Here is a 10,634-nt window from a genome sequence, read left to right as displayed (position 1 = left end):
TGATTTGCCAAAAGAGTCAAACAAGCCTTGCTATTTTCTTGCAATGCATAGTATATAATTAAAATTTAGACTGATTTTGGAAGGATAAAAAAATAAGAACATTGAATTATGGTGTTGATTGCTTGTGTCCCTCGATTGCCTTGCTGCACAACTGTGGCTTCTAGACCAGTAGCACTGGCATCGCCTGGAATCTATTGGAAATGTAGAATTTCAGTCTCCAATGCAGACTCACTGAATCAGAATTTGCAGCCCAGCAAAGTCGCTGGGTGATTTTCCTGCCAGGAGTGAGGAGAAAGGAAGAAGGAGAGCTTGTGAATGTTTTAAGACTGTGCTGTTTTAACATATATTCTAAAATTGTGATTCAAAGACAGGGGCAAGTATGAGGGTTGTGTTTTTGCAAGTGATATGTCTATACCAACCATCCTAACTCCAATATGGTTATTCTTCTCTCAACTTTAGTAGTAATATTGTAAAATATTATATTGATAATTTTTGGGACAATTTAATTAACTTTAATTTTCTCAGTGAGTTGGTTCTTTCCAGTAGCATTATATTCATATTTTCTGGAGTATTCATGAAGAGACAATAATCACTTGTTTTCTACAATTTACTTCCTCCACATCCTATTTGCCTCCTTTACTCCTATGAAAAGACTTTACTCCTATGAAAAGGTGGAAAGTTAATTTGATTTAGACTATTTCTGGAAATGTTCACTTTTAGATTTTAGATAAGACAGGAGGCTAGGCCAGAAATGATTGTATTTGCCCGTACTTGATTGTCTGATTTTATTTACACAGAAAGGAATTTTTTTTCTGAAGAAAAAATCCCATTGATATGTAGAAGGATACAGCAATAACAGAATTTAGTGAGTGCTTAATATATTATAAATATATTACATAATCTCATATGCTACTAAAAATTATTAGTTCAGTATGCTAAGTCCTCATTTAACATTGTTGTTAGATTCTTAGAAACTGACTTTAAGTGAAATGATGTCTAAGGAAACCAATGGCTAATGGATATAAACAAGAGTTAAATTTTTATGGTATATTTCTGCTCACAAAACCATCACCTAACTTCTAAATAAAAACCAAAACACTTCTAATATTAAACACTGAAATAAATGTGAGTCATGCATACATTTAAGAAGCTTAATAAAAACAAGTAAGATAATTATTTACCCAACGATTCCAGTTCGGGGCTGCAGGTGGCCAGAACGTGCATATCACGGGAATGTGAGAGGAAACTGGAGTACCTGGAGAAATGCATGCAGACAAGGGGGAGAATGTGCAAATTCCATAGACAGTGGTTCCTATTGGATTCGATATACATTTTTTCTCACCAACATTGTAACAAAATGACTTTAACTAAATGATGTTATGTGAGGACCTGTTGTACCAGAATTTTCCCAGTGCTGTTTGAGAAAACACCAGAGCAACAATTTGCCTTGAGCTACATTCTTTTTAATTAATGAACCTTAAATTTTAATGTATTGTATCTTATTCTAGCATTAATTCAATTTTATCTGATTCCAGCTTCCATATTATTTAACCACTAAACCAACATACTCTACTATCTATTACGCATATTTTTGTCTGAGTTTATGAAATATTTTATGACAAAACAATTTAGAGCTCATTACATTCAGGGTAAATCATAAATTACCTGTATCCATTAATGGTGTTCACAAGACAGAGGTATATTGATCACCAGAAAACCAGGGATTCTATTCTATAGTCAGGTGTTTAATATGAACATTGTTTTGATCATATTTATGGCATTTAAATGACCATAATTAAATGACCATTTATGGTCATTTAAATAAGGAAAAATAGAAAAGCACAGTTTCAATTAATATATATTTTTGATTAATAATAAAAACTTTTCATAAAACTTTTTTTGCTACTTAAAAGAAATGAGAATCCAATTTTTATTTGAAATAGAAACAACAGTAAAACATTATAAGTAAAACTAGTCAACATATTTATAAAATATTAAATTCAACATTGAATGCTAATTGAATGCTAATGAAATGTTGATAGAACTATTCCAAGAGAAATATTTACACTTTCTCATAGTCAAAAGAGTTAGATACTTGGAGATGACAATTATACCATTTAATTATTCAAATAACATAATTAATTACTTTTTCTCACTAATTAATTAATTACCATTTTATTTTTATTATTTTCCCCGAAATTTTCTATTATTATTTTAAGGTTTTGAATGTGTCAGGTATGCATAAAATAATTCATGTGAAACTGTTGAAATTGAGTGGGAGGCATTAAATTGTATATATAAAGACTACTTGCTTGAAAACGACCCTCTGTTTCAATTTATTTAGAAGTGGTGGCTTATTTCTTGTTAAATAACTTAATAATAATGTTAACATGAAGAAACATTTTTGAGAGATTAAACTATGCTAAATTCTTTACAATATTCTTTCAATTCTATATATGAATTTGTAAGATTGTAAGTCATTACCTTCTTTTTTGAAGATGAGGAAATTTGAGCTTAAAGAAGTTAGGCAGAGTATTAGGATGTGGGAAATCTGGGATTAAGACCCTTATGAAGAGCAACCCATAACCTCCATATCGCATATTTATTTGGTCCTTCTATTTGGATTAAGACTAATTCTACTCTCCCTCCCTATGTCGATGGAGGTTAATTTCTCATAAATTATATGTCACTGTTCTTCATATATTTAAAATAATTTATGAAATCATACTTTAGTTATTCATGCTGTGGGTAAGAAAAGTTTAGATCATTTTAAATCATTAATAATTCCTCTGACATCTTCCATGTATGATCTTTCTTTTACTGTTTTACTATCTTTTATGATTGGCTCAAAGGTACTGGATTTCTTTGATCCTTAGATGCACGTTTTTCATATTTAAATATCCTCAACTCATCTATCTAATAATAGATGTCTTCTTACTGTGTTTAGATTAAATTTTAAAAATAGTGAATTTTTTATTAAATTGACATTTAAATGTCCTGTAAAATATTACATCATATTTTGCAGTGAAACAAAAGGGACATGTAAAAAGAAAAGCACAGGAAGAGAGTGGCAGGATGTAATTTTGATTTTAGTGAGGATATATTCATTGTCCAAGTAATGAAAGCAATGCTGTACTTTCACACAATGAAAAAGATAAACATCCATAAGAAAAGAAGCTGTGCTGTTTTGTGATTGAGATGTATAGAGAAGTTGTATTTCACATGGCAAGCAATGAACAGGAAGGTGAAAAAAATAATGAAATGTTTTGGAAAAAAATACATTTCAAAGCAATGAGATATATGACCGAACCCCACAGAGACATATATATAGAAAATGTAATGCTGATACCTCTTTTGGGCTTTTGAACTTCACATTTTTCTGTGTAGTATGATAAGGAAATCTTAGATGATATTTGATATTAGCATTATCATGCACAGTGCTTGTGCTATGTATTATTTCTATAACTCCTTAACCTACTTTTCCCTTCATAAATCATTGAATTTCAATTAATCAATGGTTTATTTAAGATATAATCAGTATAACTTTCCACAAGAAACTTTATGGCCATTCTTTGAACAACTTCTTCTCCTCCAACACATATATAAAGAGAACAGAGGGAATAAAGTTATTACTGGCAAAATTACCTTATTTCCAAGATTAACGATAAGCAAAGAATTCTTCTGAAAGGATCTCATGCCTAGACTTACAGCTATATAAACCTTTGAAAAATTCAGGGCCCTGTATCTTCAATCATATCAGTCTTTTCATCTGAGCAGCACTAGTAATTTATATGGTTACTCAAAGAATTAATGGCTTTCATATCCTTCATCATTTTGAGAAGTTTATAATCTTCTCTATTTTAAAAAAAGGGATCACAGCACGACAGATTTACAATGTTCTTTATAGATGTGTCCTCTTTATTTCTTTAATTTAAAAAAGACATATTCCAGACTGCTAAAAAGCAATGCTTTGTCAATATAAATACAGTGAATGTTCGCTTTGCAGAATAGTAGAATTGCTTTTGTACTTCTATTGGAAAAATAAATTTTAAATATATGATTCACTTATTTAAGTACCTTATTCTCCTCATTAAACTTGCGCATGAGACACACTGGTTCACTTGCAGAATTTCAGGAAGACAGAGATGACTCTGACATGATCCTTTTTATTGCTGTGTAGAAAATACATTAGGAGGCTGTGGAAGCCGTAAGAAAGGAGAGGTTAGTAGGTGATTGTGATAATCAATGAGAGATTATGGTAGTTTGCATATGGTAGTGATAGGGAGGGATGGTAAAAAATGAATAAGACCTACTTGATAGCACAGTAGTCAGTAAGAACTTAATTGTATATTTTAAAATAACTTGAAGAATGTAACTGGATTATTTGTAATTCAAAAGGTAAATGCTTGAGGGGATGCATACTCCATTCTCCATGACGTGCTTATTTCACATTGCGTGCGTGTATCAAAACATCTCACGTACCCCATAATATATACATCTACTGTGTATCCACAAAAATTCAAACAAAGAAATGTTTGGATTCTAGATATATGTTGAAGTTGGCATTTCCAAAATACATTGTCATGTCAGCTATGGGGGTTTAAAAAAAGAGTATACTCAAGAAAGACTTTTAAGTGTTTTCCTTGCACAACTGGAGGACTGAAGTTTTGAGTTACTGAGAGGAGGAAGATAGCAGTAGGGAGAGATCCAATGGGGAGGTAATCAGTAGTGGAGTATTAGACAAGCGTTATATTTAAGTTGTTTACTGAACAGCTAAGTAAAAAAGGTGTAAATATAGTAATGATTCCATGTTTAATGTTTTGACAAATTGACAAATTGACAAATTGTTTTTCAAAGCAACGAAGCAGCTGTACTATGATACATTCTCACTAGCAATGCAAGAGGGTTCTGATATCTTCAGATCCTCATCAACACTTGTTTTCTGACTATTTTATTCTAGCCATGTTTTTAGGAGTGTGAAGTGATATCTCAATATGATTTCTATTTGCATTTCCCTGATGACTAATGATGTCAAGCATTTTTTGAGCTTATTGGCGATTTGTATATCTTGTCGTGAGAAATGTCTGTTGAAATCTTTTGCCCATTTTTAAATTGTGTTATTTGTAAGAATTCTTTATATTCTGAATACAAGTCCTTTATTCAATATATGATTTGTAAATATTTTCTTTCATTATATGTGGACTGTCTTTTCATTTTCTTGATGGTGCTTTTTTGATGCACAAAAGTTTTAAAGATGTATGGAGCTCCAATTTATCTATTTTTTATTTTGCCATTTGTGTTTTTGGTGTAATATCTGAAAACTGCATAATTCATGGTTGTGAAGATTTAATCTTGTGCTTCATATTAAGAGTTTTTATAATTTTTTAATAATTTTTATAATTTTCTAATTTTCACTCTTACATTTAGGTCTATAATCCATTTTTATTAATGGTTAATAGTTAGGAGTTCAACTTAATTATTTTGCATGTAGATGTCCAATTGTCCCAGTACTATTTTTTGAAAAAAAAAATTCTTCCCCCATTGAATTTCTTTGCATTCTTATTGAAATTCAGTTGACTATAAGTGTAAAGGCTCATTTCTAGACTCTCCATTCTAATCCAATGTTCTATATGTTTATCTTTACACCAGTACTACAGTGAAATATAGTAAACTTTGAAATTCAGAAGTATAACTCCTCCAACTTTGTTTTTCTTCTATATGACTGTTTTGACTATTCCATACTCCTTGCATTTATACAGGAATTTCAGAAACAGCGTGTCAAATTTGCAAAAAGAGAAACTGAGGTTTTGATAGGAATTACATTAAATCTATAGTTCAATTTGTGGAGTATTGCCATCCTAAAATATTAAGTCATCTGGTCCATGAACATGAAATACCTTTTCATTTATTTAGATCTTTTATAAGTTATTCCAACAATCTCCTTAGGAATGTGCCAGGTTTATTTAGATCAAGGATAAAGCGAAGGTTTAGAGAAGAAATTTAGAATATAATATGTTTACTGGTGACTTATGAGTGTCATAGGATATAACTTAAGGGACTCAGGAGATGGGAAGTGCTTCAGACAGTTCGGAAAAATAAAATACATGGATATGTATGAAGATTAGGGTACAGAAAAAGAGGAAACATTGGGAAATCTGTGTTGTTTGTGAAGGCTAAAATAACAACGACAAAAAAATAGAAATAAGAGACATGACAAGCTTAGTCCTGATGGTTGGCAGGAAGAGGGTGATTAGGTTGTGAGCTCTGGACAGAAGCTAGAAGAAAGTCATGTTTGCCAGGAGCAGATAGCATTTTGTGTCTCTCACTTAACTCTTGTGGATGAAAAGTTGAAGGCAAAAGGAAGTCTTTTCAAGTACACAGTAGTGGCTCCCTCTTAACTCTGCAGATGTAGTTTGCTAAGGTAAGGTCATACTTTGAGAGTGTCCTACTTCTTTGACTATTTCTTCCTGCTCTCTTTAGTGGATTCTTACCTCTATGCATGCCTACCAAACATTGGTGTCATCACGTTTCTAAATAGTAACCCACAAGCAGTAAGAAATCTGGACTTGAGAATCAATGATATGTGAAGGCATATTTATGTGAAATATTAGTAAGGTTTTTTTTTCTTTTCTCTCCCCATTTTTCCTTCAGGAGCCTCTCAATTTGAGCTATGAGTTATGAGGGTCTCATTGCCCTTAGAGGTTGCACGTAACTGTCAAAATAGAAACACTTAAAACTGTGTATTATATATCAACTGTACCTCATTAAATCTGTTTTTTAAAGAATAATGGAACAAAATCTTAGCTTTTAAACTAAATAGTCAGGCTCTCAGATGTAATTAAAAAAAAAAACTTTAGAAGTATATGAAATCATCAGGCCTATTAACAGACCTAAGGTGGGGAAAAGTGAGAGAGATGGAAATGCTATTAGAGAGTTAAAAACCACTTGTGAGTGAGAACATGAGGTGTTTGGTTTTGAGTGCAGCAAATCACCATGGTATGTGTATACCTATGTAACAAACCTGCACATTCTGCACATGTATCACAGAACTTAAAGTGCATATGTATATTTAAAAAGCTATTGTTTTTGATACTACATCCTGTCCCTCTCGCTTACCCACAAACAGAGCCAAGCTCCAGCCTAATGGGAGATGACACTCTTCTTTCTCAAGTGAGGTTGGGATATTCTAGTGCATTTCTTTCAGGGTCTAGACTGCGGAGATGAGCACCCCTGCAGAGACTTTCCTGTGCATCTTTGTGTGTCATCTTTGTTCAAACTGGATATATGGCATGAAAGAGTGATGATTTCATACTTCCACAGACAGAATGGGGTGTGGGAGAGCATTCAAATTTTCTTCTGCACATATCATTTTCAGCCTGAAGTAGGGTACAAAAATTACCTGATATAAAGAGTGCTGGTGGCTAGGCACAGTGCCTCACACATTGGGAGGCCCCGGTGGTAGGATTCCTTGAGCCCAGGAGTTTGTGATCAGCATAGGCAACGTAGTGAGACTCCATCTCTCCTTAAAAAACAACAACAACAATTAGTTAGGCATGGTGGTGTGTGCCTGTAGTCCCAGCTACTTGGAGGCTGAGGCAGAAGCACTGCTTGAGTCCAGAAGGTTGAGGCTGCGGTGAGCCATGATTATGCCACTGCACTCTAGCCTGGGAGACAGAGTGAGACTCTATCAAAAAATAAAAAAAAAATTAAAAAAGAAAGAAAAGAAAGAAAGAAAAGAAAAAAAGAAAAAAGAAGTGGACACTCCGCAGGTATCAGACAAGGATGATGTGGTCCTTTTAGGCTGACCACAATGGAGTGAAATAACTAGGCCTATGGGCCAGTTGAGAACAATTACACATCTGTAAAAGCAAGAATGCAGACTTTGGCCAAAATATACACACCTTATCAGAGGCAGGATGTTACCTCAGTATCTAGTAAAAAGAGGTGATACTCAGGGAGGAGAGAAGGAGAATCCTTAATGAGTCTGAATTTTAGCTACATGTAAGTGAGGCATCCCCCAGATTGGCTGAATTTACTTGGAACAGACTAGACTAAGTTTTCTACTCTGGGAACTCAGGAAAGAAAATAAATTCAATTATAGGACATATAATAGTGGTCTTTTTCATAGCTATTGTGGTTATGGCCTTTACATCAGTGTTAAATGTATGTGGGTAGCCATGGAATTGAAATTTTGTAGAAAGTCTGTGTTTAGAAAGAAAAGAAGAGGATTGAGGATTATTCCATGATGATAAGATGTAAAATAAGATAAAGCCTTTAACATATCCATGGATTTATCAAAAAGGGGTCACTGGTGACCTTAATAAGACAGTTTCAGAGTAAGAAAAAGGTAAAAATTAGACTGTAGGGGCTGAGGAGTGAATTTTAAATGAAAAAATAATTACTGCTGGTGCAGGCTTCCTGATAAAATTTGACTATGATGGAGAAAAATTTACAATTCAAGGCTAAGAAAATCAAGGTCTTTGATATTTCCTTTTTTTTTTTTTTTTTTTTTTTTGAGATGGAGTCTCGCTCTGTCACCCAGGCTGGAGTACAGTGGCCGGATCTCAGCTCACTGCAAGCTCTGTCTCCCAGGTTTATGCCATTCTCCTGTCTCAGCCTCCCGAGTAGCTGGGACTACAGGCGCCCGCCACCTCGCCCGGCTAGTTTTTTTGTATTTTTAGTAGAGACGGGGTTTCACCGTGTTAGCCAGGATGGTCTCGATCTCCTGACCTCGTGATCCGCCCGTCTCGGTCTCCCAAAGTGCTGGGATTACAGGCTTGAGCCACCGCGCCCGGCTGATATTTCTTTATAGTTTATGTTTTGTTAGAAAATTTAGCATGTTCAAGTGATGACAGGTGGAATAGAGATCTAGAAGTTGAAGATAGAGGATAGTAAACAGAGATGGTCCTCAAAAAGAGGGATTAATCTTACATAAAAAATAAAGGAGAGGAGTGTGTGTGGATATACAAAGTGCTACATTCTGTGATTTGGTGGTTGAATGCTTTCTTGTTCAAAACTATTTTTCTGTAAATAAGGAAGTAGGTTTGAGGGTTTGAGTAGAGTCATCTAATGTAGAGAACTGGAATTCCCTCATGGCGTTTTTTTCATAATATACTACTATATTTAATTGCTACAAAATTTTCCTAATTGCAAGTCTTTGTTATAGTTTTTCATTATAAAATATAATGCTAATACGAGAAAGTACCTTAAATATAACTATTGAGCAAACACCGATGAACCATAGGCCATCAGTTCATTAAACATAGAGCATTGCCAACATCTTCGTGTGTGTCTATGTTTTCTTATACCCTCCCTAATCTCTAGAGACAACTGTAATTACTATTTGTTGTCTTTATAGTTTTCACACCTCTGTTGCATCCCTGATGAACATATTTTAGCTTTGCTTATTTTTGAACATTATATAAAGGAAATTATAATGGCATGTATTCTTTTTTATAATTTGCTTCTTTTGATCAATATTAAAATATTAAAATTCATCCACACATTGTGTGCAGTTTATTCATAGAAACTACATACATACAGAAACATAAACATGTATATATATGTTTGGGTGTATATATATTCAAGGCATGAGTATTTTATTGCTTATTTGTGGCTTGTATTTTTGCTATCTTTACAGAGTATGCTGATGAACAGATATTCTTAATTTCAACACAGTCGAAATCATCACTAGTTTACTTCAGGTTAAAACTTTTCCTCTACTTAAATGTCATCAAGATATTCTGCAATGTCATATTCCAAAAGACTTTAGTTTTCTCTTTCACATTTGGGTCCATAACAACCATAGAGTTGAATTTTGACCTGATATTGAGTAGAAATCCAATTTAATTTTTTTCCATATTTATAAATAATTGGTTAACGGTATTACCATGAAAAAAAACTGCAGCACTAACCCTTTCATAAATTGTGTCCCTATGCATGAGACTGTTTTTATGTTTGTTTTTCTGTGCCATTGTTTTTTTGTTTGTCTTTTCAATACCAGAGTTTTAATTAGTTATAGATTTATAATAATTCTTGTTATCTTCTAGAATAGTTCCATCAAACATACATTTGTTTATGTTTATTGATTTTTCCAGGTGATTTGATTTTATCTGACAATGTAGAAATCATATTGTCAATTTTCAATTACCGGTTTGAATTTTGGAAACATATTATTGTATCTACATTATCAAAGTTCCCAATCCATGAGCATAGGATCTGCAATTTTTTGATGTCTACTTTACTGAAGGTTTATAAATTTTCCCACAGAAGTCATGCACTTCTTTTGTGAGATTCCCCACTCCTAGATTCTTGGTAATTTTTGATGAAAAGGTACATTAAAAATGTTATTTTGGAACATTTAAAAATTTAGGTAAAATTTACGTACAGTAAAACATATACAATATCAGCATACAGCTTATTAAAATATTTTATTTTTATATATCCACGTATTTGCTTAGGTCCAAGAGGTAAACCAGTTCCTTTCTCCAAGATCACTGTCAGTTTTCTAAAGTGATTATGTCATCTATGCATCTACTGGTTTTAGTTCCGGTTAGTCCACAACTTTATCAACATATGGTGCCATTAGTTTTTTTGCCACTGTGACAAACGTGTAGAAGTAACTAATCGTGGTT

This window comes from Macaca thibetana, chromosome 5 (genome assembly GCF_024542745.1).
Source record: "Macaca thibetana thibetana isolate TM-01 chromosome 5, ASM2454274v1, whole genome shotgun sequence".
NCBI classification, from domain to species: Eukaryota; Metazoa; Chordata; class Mammalia; order Primates; family Cercopithecidae; genus Macaca; species Macaca thibetana.
Note: the sequence above shows the minus strand (reverse complement) of the source record.